Source organism: Dasypus novemcinctus, chromosome 24 (genome assembly GCF_030445035.2).
Source record: "Dasypus novemcinctus isolate mDasNov1 chromosome 24, mDasNov1.1.hap2, whole genome shotgun sequence".
NCBI lineage: Eukaryota > Metazoa > Chordata > Mammalia > Cingulata > Dasypodidae > Dasypus > Dasypus novemcinctus.
Window position 1 is genome coordinate 39,577,157 of NC_080696.1, and position 14,128 is coordinate 39,591,284.

A 14,128-nucleotide genomic window follows, 5' to 3' on the forward strand; every position below is an offset into this window, starting at 1 on the left:
ATTCTGTAGGAAGCAAAGAGAGGAGTTAAAAATAAAAAATACAATAGTACTGGCATTTATATTTGCCCACATTGTTACCCTCACCATAGATCCTTCTTTCTTCATAAGCGTCAATCTGTCGTCTCATGTCCTTTCCTGCCAACCTGCAGAAACTCCCTTTAGAATCTCTTGTTGCTTGGTCTAGTGATGATGACTCCCTCACATTTTGTTTATCTGGGAATGCCTTAATCTCCCTTATTTTGAAAGACAGCTTTGCCAGATATAGAATTCTTGGTTGGCAATTATTTGCTTTCAGTACTTTAGGTATGTCATCCCACTGCCTTCTTGCTTCCATGGTTTCTAGTGAGAAATCGGCATTTAGTTATATTGAGGTTCCCTTGTATGTGACATGCTGCATCTCTTTTGGCTTTTAGAATTCTCTTTTTATCTTTGGCATTTGGCAATAATATTCCCTGGTGTGGGTCTAGTTGGATTTATCCTGTTTGGAGTTCAGTGAGCTTCTTGCATGTGTATATTAATTTCTTTAGTTAAATTTGATAAGTTTTCAACCATTATTTCTTTGTTTCTTTTTTTTTTTAGAGATTTATTTATTTAATTCCCCCCTCCTCCCCTGGTTGTCTGTTCTCTGTGTCGATTTGCTGCGTCTTGTTTCTTTGTCCGCTTCTGTTGTTGTCAGCGGCACGGGAAGTGTGTGCGGCACCATTCCTGGGCAGGCTGCACTTTCTTTCGCACTGCTCTCCTTACGGGGCGCACTCCCTGTGCGTGGGGCTCCCCTACGTGGGGGACACCCCTGCGTGACAAGGCACTCCTTGTGCGCATCAGCCAGCTCCACATGGGTCAAGGAAGCCCGGGGTTTGAACCGCGGACCTCCCATGTGGTAGACGGACACCCTATCCACTGGGCCAAGTCCGTTTCCCTATTTCTTTGAATACTATTTCTGTCCCTTTGCCTCTTTTTTCTCTTTCTAGGACTCCCACAATTGTATATTGGGAGCTTCACAGTGTCCCACAGGTTCCTTGGGTCCTGTTCACTTTTCTTCACTCTTTCCTCTTTCTGCTTCTCAGACTAAGTGATTTTAATTGTTTTATCTTCCAATTCTCTCATTCTTCCTTTTGCCAGCTCCAGTCTGCTGTTACTGTGGTCATTAGCTCCATTTGGTTCCTTTTTATAATTTCCATCCCTCTATTGATAATCCGCCATTTTCCTTTAGTTCTATGTCCATGTTTTCCTTTAGCTCTTTGAGCACATTTTAGACCATTTTTTAGGTCTTTGTCTGGTCTGTCCTAGGTTTGACTCTCCTCATTGATGGTTTCTGATCCTTTAATCCTCTTCTTTGCCTTGGCCATTGCTTCCTGTGTCTTTGTATGTTTTTGTAATCTTTTGTTGAAACCTGGGCATTTTGATATTTTAATATGTTATTGCTGGAATTTAGACTCTGAGATGTCTATTACTTAAGCTTATATCCAGCTGGTGTTATGACAGAGCTTTCCTTGATAGCCAAGAGCTTAAAAAAGAAAAAAGAAGAAAAAGAAATAAAAGAAAACATCTTTGAAGATTGACCTGTGCCAGTGCTCTCCTTCAGGGCTTATCCATACAATGAGTTTAGAGAACAGCTCCAGGCCAAAGCAGAGGAGACTTTATGATCCTTTCTGGGACTTTGCTGGTTTACCTGGAGATGAATGCCCTCCCTTCCTTAGGAAAGTTTCCTCGTGGTCCTGGGCACTGCACTCTGTGTCCTACAGCCAGCAGTCCCTTGCCCCAGGCAGCACAACCTGACTGCTCTCCCCACAGCGTTCTGTAGCAGAGCTCACTGAGCCGCCTTCTACATACCTGGCAAGTTCTGGGACAGCAAGTCCCTCTGGCCTCCACCAGACAAGATTGGGGAAGACATCCATGCTCCTAGCATGTGCACGATGATACTCTGCTCTCTCCGAAACCCAGACTTGGGACCTGCATTGGGAGCACAGGCCAGTTCCACCCTGAGCCGGTGAAGAGTGGGAGGGGTCAGCCAGGCGCCGTGAGATCCCACCACTTTTTTATAGTCTCTTGATTTGGTGCTCACCCAGTTACTGCAGCCCTTTAACTGTTTCCTGGAGCTCTGAGAGAGACACTTCTGCCAGTTCTCGCTGATTGTTCAGAGCTTCTCACTCTGCCATTTTGAACTGGGTGGGGACCCATTGGTGAGTTTTCATAAATGCACACAGCGGTGCAACCATCACCACAACCCAGTTTTAGAACATTTCTGTGACCTCCCGGTTTGCAGTCAGTCTCCACTCCCACCCCAGGTCCCAGGCAACCACTGAGCTGTTTTTTGCCTCTACTGTTTTACCTTTTCTAGAAATCACATATAAATGTGTGTCTAGCTTCTTCCTCTCAGCGTAATGTTGAGGAGGTTCTGCCATTGCATGTATCAGTATTACGTTCCTTTTCAGTGCTGAATGATATTCCAATGTTGGACGTACTACATTTTATTGCTTTGTTGGTTGGTAGGCATTTGGATTCTTTCTGCTTTTTGACAATTATGAGTAATGCTGCTGTGAACATTCACATACAAGTCTTTGTGGGGACATTTGTTTTCATTTTCCTTGTATTCCCTTTTCCTCACCCTCCCTCCAGACCCTGATTTTCACTGGGGAGTTTCCAGGGAAACTGACTCCATCACCCCACATAAGGAAAGAGCGTGTGCCCCAGCCCACAGGTGCAATGACTGGTTCCCAGAGGGGCATGTGAAATAAGCCAGTCCAATCAGTTTAGGACTTGGGCTGGAAACAACAGTCCTTTCTCATGCCTCTGATGGTGTGGTGTGTTCAGAGCATCTGCAACCATTTTAAGCCCGTGAGGGGAGCCAGCCTCAGGATGGAGCTGACGCATGGAGAAGGACAGGGCTGAGGAGACAGCAGCCAGAGTTGGAACACTGAACTATGCCTGCGGCCCACCAGGGTTCTGGGCCTTTTCAATTATATGGGCCAATCAGGTCACTTTATTGCTAATCCTAGCTTCAGATTGTTGTTGCTTAAAAAAAAAACCAGTTCTGTTGCCACGTAGCCACACCCACCCCTTTATGTACTGTGTATGGCGACCTTACGGCCTGCAAGCCTAAAATAGTTGCCACTTTAGGAAGAAGTGCTGACCACTATTAACAACAAAACCTTAGTATTCGACACATCTGCACCAGTCACTGAGGACAGAACTCCGGGAGTCGCCCTCCGCCTCATCCCCCACGTCGAATCAGTCCCCCAAGTCCAGGTGAGCCTCACTGTGCAGGTAGCTCCAGAATCTGCCTGCTCTTCCCCAGCCGCGCCCCTGCCCTAGATAAGACTGCCACAGCCCTCACCTGGATGACACCGCCCACCTCTAGGCTGCTCCCAGGAGAAAGGCCACGCCCCTGGGCTGGCACGGCAGCACCCACCTGAATTTCCAGCCCTGTCTCCCCCTTCTCCCCTTCTTCCCTAGGGCTCACACACCAGCTTCTCACTTGAGCCGAATGTCCTGCAGCTTCCCAAGCATGGCCTGCTCTGTCCCTCTTCAGGCTTTCGTACTAGCTGCTCCTCTGCCTCCAATGCCCTTCCCCTCCTGGTGGACTCCTACATATCCTTCAAGCCCCAGCGGATGCCTTGCCTCTTTTTTGATGTGTCCCTAATGCCCCTGCTGGGTCATGGCTCCCATCAGCCCTCGGGGGCTCCTGTAGGCCCCTGCGCTTCCATGTCGTGAACACAGCCGCGACCCCCATCCGGTTGGGCGCCCTGGGGCCCTGACCCGCGTCTCCTCGCCCTCAGCTTGGCCCAGCTTGGGGCCTCGCCCGATGCGGGGGCTCGCGGTGTTCCGTGCCTTCCACCTCAAAGCCGCAGGAGCAATGGAGGGGCTCAAGGCTGGCTGAGGCTTTGAACGAGGGAGGAGGTGGTGGTGGCCTGGCTGGGCTCGGCCTTCACAAGGCAGGGTGGGAAGCCTGAAGCCCAGGCCTCCGGGCGGGGCAGAGAAACACCTCGCGAGAAGGACGAAAGGAGCAAACCAGTGGCTTGGAGAACAACTCAGGAAGGAAAGTAGGACAGGCGAGAGCAGGCGCTGCAGCGGGCCCTGCCAGCGCCAAGTAGAAATGGAGGGATTAGGGGAAATGTCATTAAAGCAAAGCTCTCCAGTGGCCTCTCAAAGTCGTCAGGTGGAGAGGAGGCCAGATGGCTTGTGAGGGGACCCTGGGTCCCGTCGGAGCTGCAGAAAGTTTAGAGATTTACAAGACTGGCCCTCTGGAGGATTTAGCTCATCTGATTTCTAAGCCATTGGCGAAAATCAAATTTGGGCAACAGCTGCATGAACCTTCCCAAGAAGCAGCCCTGGAAGACCCAGGCGAGCACTGGACTGGGAGTCCGGCACCAGCTCTGCCCCTTGCCCACTCTGTGAGTCTTGCCATCCTCATCCCAGGGCTTAGAGCTGCAGCCCATGCTCAGCACTCTCTCAGCAAGTGCATGTTGATGTGAATCCAGTGCTTGGAAGAACTTGAGGCCCAGGCTCCCTCCCAGGGCTGTAATGAGGTACAAATGAGACAGTATGGAAGTGACTTGCAAACTGTAAAGTGCATGACACGGAGCCCATGTCCCCTCCTCTGTGAAGCCTTCCTGGATCCCTCCGACCGTTCAAACCTTGCTCCTGCTGTGTCTTGGGTCCTGGTACATGACAGGTCTGCCTGCCCCAGGACCAGCATGTCGACCTCATGTCCTCCACCTCGGCACCAGCCTGGTCCAGAGCAGGCGTTTGGCAACTCCCTCTTGAATGACCTTGAGTTGTGAAGAAACATTTAACTGAAGGGTGCTGGGTAGCCTCCGTTCACAAAAGCAGGAACCAGTGGTATGTGGTAGAAATTTTCCTAATAAAAGAACAAGATGTTTTGTGAGCTGCGGCTCATGTAAAGTGTGAGCATACTGGAAATGCAGTGTCAGGTTTGAAATGATAAAAGCCATCTAATCCCGTGCTGTCCCATAATGTAGCCTCTACCCACATGTGGCTACATCAGTTCAAATTAAAGAAAATGAAAAATTCAGTTCTTTAGTTGCACTAGTCACATTTGAGTGTGCACTAGCCACATTTGGCTACCCTACTGGACAGCACAGATGGAAGCATTTCCATCAGTGCAGAAAGTTCTATTTGACAGTGCCCCCCAGTGCCTGCACAATTCATGTTATGCCTTACTGGCTGTTGAGGGCAGCTCCCAAGGGTGTTACTCCCTGGTGCTTGTGGCCCATCCCCCGTGAGTGTGGCCTCGCACTCTTCTGTGGCCAGAGAAAGCTCTTGGACAGAGTTGAGTTTGCAGTAGGCGGTCATTGGCTTGTGTCCAGGGGATGTGGGCGGACACCAATAAAACCTGCGAGGAAGGAGGTGGACCTGAAGGAGATGGAGAAGAGGACTCAAGGCAGAGGGGAGAGCCTCTGGGTAGGCCTGGGGAAAAGAGAATGTGGCACGTCTGCTGTACTGAAGGACATTCGGCTTGGCTGCAGCACAGCCGGAAGGCAGAGGGGCGGGCAAGGCGCGACCTGGCAGGGGCTCCACAGTCATGGAAGGGTTTGAAGCAGCGTGTGCTCTCTTTTGAGAGATCCCTCATACTGCAGGGAAGAGAATGGCCAGCTGGGTGGGTGGATGGGTGGATGGATGGATGGATGGATGGATGGGTGGGTGGGTGGATGGAAAGGACCAGGCTGGATCCATGGCAGCCTGGGAGGGCACAGGGCCTGAACTGAGCACAGGTTGGTGAATGTGGAGAGAAGCAAGAGTTTGAGCAACATTTCAGAGGCAGCCTCAGCAGAACTTGGGGAGGTAAGGGGACAGGGAGGGGTCCAGGGTGACACCCAATTTTCTAGCTTGGGGCACTTGGATGGATATGACATTACCAGGGAGGACTGAGTTTGAGGGGGAAAGATGATGTGGTTCGCTGGGGACCTGGGAACCTGTGGAGAGAAGGTCTGGTAGGCAGCCGGGGCCGAGCCTCGAGCTGCAGAGGGTCTTGGTCGATAAGCGCACACAGTGGTGACGTCCTGGAGGCTTGCCCCTGCTTGGGGGGTGGCACTGGGTGAGAGGAACGTCTCGGGGCGAGCGGGTGAGCTGGCAGAGGAGGGGGAGCAATCGCGGCACCTCGGATCGAAGACCCAGGACGGCACCGCCAAGTTGGGCGGGTCCAAGGTCACAGCCAACTGGTCACTGCCGAGGGGACCAGGCAGGAGGCTCCGTGCAGACCGTGTGCAGTGAAGGGTGCTGGGGATCTGGCCAGCCGGGGGCGGCTACCCTGGGAGGTGGGAAGTGAGTAGCTTCTGAACCCAGGCTGCGAGGACCTCAGAGCCTGCCGAGCTCAGCTGGAGAACAGGGGGTCAGCGCTCGTGTGCCCGGCGCCTTGCCCGGCCCAGCCGGCGCCTTGCGACCATAGCCTCTAGGGCTGGGAGAACTCTGGGGGAGGCTGTGTGACTCAGGCAGGTCCCTCTCTGGGCCTCCATCGCCTCATCCGAAACGTGAGCCCATGCCACCTGCTGGTCTGGCTTGAGGGGTAAATGAGATGAGCAGGGGTGTGGAACCCCCAGTGCCTGGGAGCACTTGGCAAGTGCCGTTTTTCAAAACCATTTTTCAATTCCAATTCAGCTCCACAAGTATTTATTGAGCTAAGAGGTTCTGCGTAAATCCATTTCGTAAATTAAATTTTCGTACCACAAATACTATTTTTACAGGGCCTGGGGTGGCACAGAAGCCAATCATTATTTGGGAAGCTCTGAGTCAAATTCCTTTGAAAACCCCCATCTGGTTTATTTTTTGAGTCTAGGAGGATTTTGACTGTTGGAGCTTGCAGAGCGAGGCCTTGTTTTTTTTTCTTTCTTTCTAATGTGTTTTGAAAAGGTCCTCCTGGCTGCTGCCCAGTTGAGCTGAGGGGGCATCTGGGTGGGGAGCCTGGGGGAGCGGTCTGGACGTGAGTGATGGTGGTGGTTGGGACAGATGGGTGACTCTGCAGATGAAGAGGAAGGAATTTGAGAGATGTTTTAAAAAAAACCCAGTAAGACAAATGGTGCAGACGCTGAGGGAAACAGTTCCTCAAAAAGTACAACATAGAATTATCTCATGACCCAGGGTTCCACTTCTAGGTATATACTCCAAAGAATTGAAAGCAGGAACTCGGGTAGATACTTTTACACCATAGCAGCATTATTCATAGTAGCCAAAAGGTGGAAACAACAATCAGTAGATGAATACGTAAAATACAATGGAATACTATTCAGCCATGAAAAGGAATGAGGTTCTGGTGCATGCAACGCATCCTTGAAAACATGATGCTAAATGAAAGAAGCCAGACACAAAGGGACAAATGTTGTATTAGTCCACACATACGAAATATCTAGAAGCGAATTCACAGAAAGTAGATTACAGGTCCCCATGGGCTGGGGAGAGGAGGAAGGGACAGTTGTTGCTCAATGGGGACAGAGTTTCTGTTTTGGGTGGTGCAGAAGTTTCAGTAGTGGATGGTAGTGATGGCAGCAAAACATTGTAAAAGTAATTAATGCCACTGAATTATACACTTAAAAATGGTTAAAATGGAAGTGGATGTGACTCAAGGAATTGAGCTCCTGTCTACCACACGGGAGGTCCCAGGTTCAGTTCCTGGTCCTTCCTGGAGAAGACAAGCGGGACAGCGAGCTGACGTTATGGACTGGCACACCAAGCTGACACAACAAGGTGATGCAATAAGGAAGCCCCAAGAAACACAATGAGAGAGACAAAGCAGGGAGCTGAAGTGACTCAAGCAATTGTGTGCCTCTCTCCCACGTAAGAGGTCCCAGGTTCGGTTCCTGGTGCCTCCTAAAGAGAAGATGAGGGAAGCGGTTGTGGCTCAACTGATAGAGCATCCGCCTACCATCTGGAGGGTACAGGTTCGATACCCAGGGCCTCCTGGCCCATGTGATGAGCTGGCCTATATGCAGTGCTGCCACACGCAAGGAGTACCGTGCCACACAGGGGTGTCCCCTGTGTAGGGGAGCCCCACGCACAAGGAGTGCGCCCCATAAGGAGAGCCGCCCCGCACGACAAAAGCACAGCCTGCCAGGAGTGGCACTGCACACACAGAGAGCTGACACAACAAGATGACGCAACAAAAAAGAGGCACAGAATCCCAGTGCCACTGACAAGAATACAGGCAGACACAGAAAAAGACACAGCAAATGCACACAGAGAGCAGACAATGGGGGGGGAGAGAAATAAATAAATACATCTTTTTAAAAAAGAGAGATGAGAAGAAACAGCACACAGTGAATGGACACAGAGAGCAGACAGCGAGCACAAACCATGAGGGGGAGGGGGAATAAATAAAAACAAATTTTTTAAAAACTGGTTAAAATGGCTAATTTTATTGTGTATGTCTGTTATGACAACAAAAGCAAAATGAATAGGGTGTGGTTTTCGGTTGTGCTTATGGGAGGAGGAGTGTGGGGCTGGGTTCCCGCTGGCTTCTTGGTTACTGAAGAGGGTGCAGCCGTGACCAGCACTGGGCTCCCTGATGCTGGAAATTGGCAAGATCCTGGGAGAAAACCGCACAGCCCTGGGCACCCAGAGCGTGAGATGTCCACGAAACAGCCAGGCCGAGCTGTTCAGTAGGAATCGCGCCTTGAGGACCTGAGCTCTAGGGGCGCCCTGAGCTGGAGAGAGAAGTGTCATGACAGACAAGGAGAGGAAGCACAGAGCCCATGTCAGTTGTCGGGTAAATATTTATACAGCATCACAAATATTTATTGCATGAAGTACTCACTGAGCAGCTCCCTGTGTCAGATGCTGTGTTGGCACCAGGGATATGACAATGAACCACACAGACAAAAATCGCTGCCTGCCTGGGGTTGATGGTTCAGTGGGAGGGGCAGGCAATAATCAGGATAAGTTACGCAGTTCTGTGCCCTGTCATGTAGTGAGAAGTGCTAAGGAGAACAGTGCAGCTGGGAAGGGCGAGGAACTGGGCAAGTCAGATGGAGTGACAGTATCTTAATGGCACATGTGTAGGTCATGCTTGCTAGGTGCTCAGCCCTATACCATATGAGGAAGGTGCTATAATTACTTCCAGTTTAGAGGGGAGCAACTGAGTCACAGAGAGTTTAAGAAACTTGTCCAGGGAAACAGACTTGACCCAGTGGTTAGGGCATCTGCCTACCACATGGGAGGTCCGCGGTTCAAACCCTGGGCCTCCTTGACCCGTGTGGAGCTGGCCCATGCGCAGTGCTGATGCGCGCAAGGAGTGCCACCCCACGCAGGGGTGTCCCCCGCATAGGGGAGCCCCACGCGCAAGGAGTGCGCCCCGTAAGGAGAGCCGCCCAGCGCGAAAGAAAGTGCAGCCTGCCCAGGAATGGCGCCGCACACACGGAGAGCTGACACAACAAGATGACGCAACAAAAAGAAACACAGATTCCCGGTGCCGCTGATAAGGATAGAAGCGATCACAGAAGAACACACAGCGAATGGACACAGGGTGCAGACAAAGGGGGGGGGGGGGGGGGAGAAGGGGAGAGAAATAAATAAATCTTAAAAAAAAAAGAAAGAAAAGAAACTTTTCCAGGATCACTCAGCTCTGTAGTGGCAGAACAGGGATTTTTACCTGGAATCCATGCTCTTAAATTAAAAGTCTTAACTGCTGTGCTGAACTGGCCCTCAGTGAGAAGGACAAGTCTAAGCAAAGATCTCAAGGAAGCAGGGGAGAAGGTTCCCAGACATTTGGGATCAACATTCCGGCCAGAGGAAGAGCCAGTGCAAAGGTCCTGAGGCAGGAATAGGCCTTGCATATTCGAGGAACAGCAAGGAGGTGAGCGCAGCTGGGCCAGAGGGAGCAAGCAGCGCACAGAGGGGGAGAGCTAGGGAGGTGGTGATGGGGCCGCTGTGGCATCTGTAAGGCCTACAGCTTTTGCTGAGGTGTGCTGGGGCCTTGGAGGATTTAGAGCAAAGGAAGGGCAGGGTCTGCCTTGGGTTCTAACCTGATTCCTCTGTCTGCAACGCGGGAGGATACTAGTCCAGGCAAGAGGTGACGGCGGCTTAGGCCACAGCAGTGGCGGCAGCGCAGGCGGTGGAAGGAGCTCAGCGTCTTGATCATTGTGCAGGCGCCTCCGAGAGGAGGTGCTGAAGGTTTGGATGTGGGAGTGAGGGAAAGAGGCATCAGGAAGGGCCCCAGGGTTTGGGCCGGAGTGGCTGGAAGGACGGGCCTCCATCCCTCGAGATGGGCAGAGCTGTGGGAGAGCCCCTTCACAAAGCACTTTCCACATCCATTATCCCTTTTAATTCCGCCAGTCGGAAGCCAAGCCTGCATCACAGGGTTTGGAACCTGGAGTCATTCATTCAATCAGCACCCATTTCTGGAGTCCTACTGTGTGCCAGGTACTGTGCTGCTGCTGACCAAGCCAAAAACGCCCTGCCCTCCTGGAACATCCAGTCTGATGGTGGTGGTAGTGGTAACCACTGGTCACAGAAACAGTCACTTCACGTCATCAGGACCAGGGAGGAGATGGAGAAACTGAGGGAGCCCTAGTTGCTGGTAATGGGAGCCCTGACCTAGCTGGGTGCTCTGGGAGGGCTTCCTGGAGGAGGTGACAGTGAAGCGCAAAGTCCTTTGGGATAGAGGGTCTTGAGAGGTCTCTGGGGCAGTGGGAGCTTCTTGGAAAAATACTCGCTGGTTTCTCGGGCCACAGCAGAAGACCCAGAGGGGAAGCACAGGCTCCCAGAGGAAGGCTGCCCATAGGGGCGCTGCAGAATCTATTTTATTAAACACTGGGTTTTTCAAACAGTTTAATTGAGATATAATTCACATCCCAAATAAGTCATCCATTTAAAATGTATAATTCAGTGGCTTTTAGCAGATTCAGAGTTGTGCATCTATCACCATAACCAATTTTAGAACATTTTCATCCCTCCAAAAAGAAACCCCACCCCCCTTAGCGCAAGCCAGTCCCTTGCGGTCACACCCAGCCCCCCAGCCCTAGGCAACTGCAAGTCTTCCGCCGTCTCTATAGATTTGCCTTTTCTGGGCTTTTCATGTAAATGGAATTATACGGCACGTGGCCGCCTGTGACCAGCTCTGTCATTTAGTGTGATATTTTCGAGGTTCATCTATATTGGAAGTTGCAGAATCGTTCAACACCATCAGAGCTGGCAGGGACCTGAGATACGATCTTCGTCGCCTCCCCGGTTACAGGGACAAGGACAAGGACGTGGCGGGGTCTTCCGGGCAGATCCCCAGTCTCCCGGGCAGGGCCCTGCCCCCCTGCCGCGCTGGGCCGCACACCGACTCAGGGTCACAGCCAGTTTGGGGCTCTGGGTGAATCTGGTTAAAAGCGGCGACTTGGTTGGGAAGGTGTCCTCCCAAGCCCCGGTTTTCCATGCACTGTCAGTTCTCCCGCCCCACGATACATCTTGAAATCTTCATGCATCTGTAGGAATTTGTGTCCTCTAATTCAGAGTGTTTTGGTGTTTGGCATCTTCTTTTCCTTCCAGTTTTGCTCAGCCTGGCCCGCCTATTTTCCCTGGTCGGTGGGGTTCTCCCTGGGAGGGGGCGGCCTTGGGGTCAGGTGCCGGTTCCCAAACCCGATGCCCAGGGTTGCGGCCCCGCCTCCTCCCAGGCACGTGCCGGGCAGAGCCGTGGAAGGTTCTCCCTGTGTCAGATGGGCGGAGGCGAGGGGAAGTGAGGGGGGGCCTGCCGCGGGTCCTCAGCAGTCTGGGCTCATCATCGGCCTCTCAGGAGAGACTGAGGGCTCCCCGGGACCCCGAGGCAACTCCCGGAGAGAGCTGACCCCCTCTTCGACCACCACGCCCTGCCCACTGCCCCGGGAATTGACCCGCCCCTCCCCTCCCAGGACCCAGCCCACCCACTGGGGTTCTGTGCCCACTCTCCCCTCTGTCTCTTCACCTGTGAAACGGGGGGAAGGGGTGCGTCCCACTGAAGCCCCCAAGGCAGCCAAGAGGCTCCCCTGGGGGGCGGGGGCAGACGCGCCTTCCCCTTTCCCCAGGAGTGCCTGGTTCCTGCTGGTTGGAAGATCCCAGCAGGAGCGGTGGCACCTGTGCAGGAGAAGTGGGTGGAGAGGGACACCTGGCTTCCCCCTGCCTCTTGCACACGATGTGCTCGGTGGGTGGTGGGTGGCGGGTGGAGGCGGCGATGCCCTGCAGGGACAGAGGGAGGGCCTCCTTGCAGGGTCTTCATTAGGCACCCACTATGTGCCAGCTGCTTGCCCTGTGTTAGCTCCTTAATCCCGCAGGAACAAGCGAGGAAACCAAGGCTCAGCAAGGGGAAGCGGCTGCCAACATCCGGGGACGGGAGCAGCAGCCGCCTGTTCTAAGGAGCCTCTGGAACCCCGGCTTCCCGGCTGCTGTGGGGATTCTGTGGGTGGTGGGAACGGCATCGTAAATATGCATGACATGCAAATACACCTCTAAAAAAAACAATGTGGGGGCCCGCATTAGCTGGGATGCCAGAGTGCTCTGGAAAATGTAGTGTTGTACAAACAGTCAAGTTTCTGTGAGGGTTGCTTCCCCTCCCCAGCCTCCCCGGGGCGCAGCCCAGGGGTCTCGGGGGGGTGGGGGGAGGCTTATCTGGGGCGCCTCCTAATTGCCCTCCCTCCCCGGCTCCCGCAGGCACCAGCCCCCGGGTGCGCAGCGCCTCCCCTCTGCCGGGTGCCTGGTGGCCCCGTGCGTGATCAGGACTTGGCCGCCCGACCCCCTGGCGCCGGCAGGACCCCCGTCCCGCGCCGCTGGCACCAGCACCCCTGATTGGCGCCTGGAGGGATGTGTGTGCCAGCCCGTGGTCCTGCGCCCACCGCCAAGCTGACACCCGCCCGAGCCGGACCCCGTCCTGCCTTCCCACTGCACGAGGCTCCCTGGTTGGTAAGTAGCTGCACCTGCAGGCCTGGGCCTGTGGGAGTCGGGGCTCCTCAGGGGCTACCTGTGCTTGGCTCAGTCAGGACATGCCCAGCTATCCCAGCCGGCGGCACCCACCTGCTGGCAAAGGGACCTGAGTGAGAACTTCTGTGTGTCCGAGTGCAATTTTTTTGTTTTCCTGGCTTGTCCTCTCCAAAGTCCTACTGACAACCCCGGAGGTAGGCACAGTGATCATGCTCATTTAGAGAGCATGAAAGAGGCTCAGAGAAGGAAAGCCACCCGCCGAGGATGCACAGCAAGTCCCGTTCTGCCCACACCCAGGGGCCTGAGGCAGTTTGGTAAGTTCAGGCTCAGGAAGAGAAGGGCAGCAGGGAGTCATGCTGGGGCGGGGCCATGGAGCCTCTGGGGTCCCCCGTGGGGGGCGCTGAGGGGAGGCCATCAGAGTGCCTCAGTCTTAGGGGTCTTGTCATCCCCCCTCCAGCCTGTTCCCACCCACACTCCTCCTGTTCCTGCCTTGCCTGACCCCCACCCACAGGACGGGGTGCTGGGAATGCTGCTGCCTGGCCCACCCCCCCACCCCAACACACCAAACCGCGTCCCCTCATCCTTCCCTCAGTGACAATCCTCACGGCAGGAGCCACCACCTCAGACGCCCCCCTCAGGGTGAGCCCCCGTGCTGACGCCTCCCCGTACTCGTCTCGTCCTCACTGCCAGCTGGCATAACTAGTCTAGTCCACTAGGTGAGCCGAGTAGCCCGCCCAGGGTCACCCAGCCACCACTGAGTGCCACCTGGGACCGTCAGCTTAAGATCCGCCTCCTCTCTGGCCTGAGCTCCCACAGGTAAAGAGCAACCACTCCTTCCCCACTGGACAGCCAGCGGCTGGCACGGTGCCCGGGACCGAGCGGGTCCCCGTGAACAGCCGTGGGAGGGGGTACGAGGGCAGGGGCGGAAGGCTCTCTCGCCTCCCTCAACCCAGGCGCCAACAGGACCCCGGAGCCAAGGGCCTTGGCCGGCAGCTGCGCCCCGCTGCCCCCCGGGGCCTCCGGCAGGTCGGCCAGACCCTCTGGGCTCAGTTTTCTCATCTGCCACCAGCCAGGGGCCTGCCTCCCCGAGGGGAGGTTATGAAAAGGGAAGAGACTCGTAAATATGTATAATATGCAAATGTCATGGGAAATACAAAACCTGCTGGATAACGGCTGCAGCAGTGCTTCCTAGAGAACAAGGCGCTGCGCCGTCTCGTGCTGCCAGCCTTAGTAGTAACGGCCGCGG

General features: G+C 54.1%; 1 protein-coding gene across 5 annotated transcripts in view; it reads left to right on the top strand.

Annotated features, from left to right (window-relative positions):
- The window catches only part of DLGAP4 (DLG associated protein 4), a 190,430-nt gene that overhangs the window by 43,699 nt on the left and 132,603 nt on the right, over positions 1-14,128 (top strand). For 3 of the 5 annotated variants that reach the window (XM_058287031.1, XM_058287030.1, XM_058287033.1), the window contains exon 2: positions 12,616-12,864. The gene's annotated coding sequence lies outside the window, so the exon portion shown is untranslated. Of the gene's footprint in view, positions 1-12,454; positions 12,865-14,128 lie in introns of those variants that run through there. The other 2 variants (XM_058287029.2, XM_058287032.1) reach the window with 2 other exon arrangements.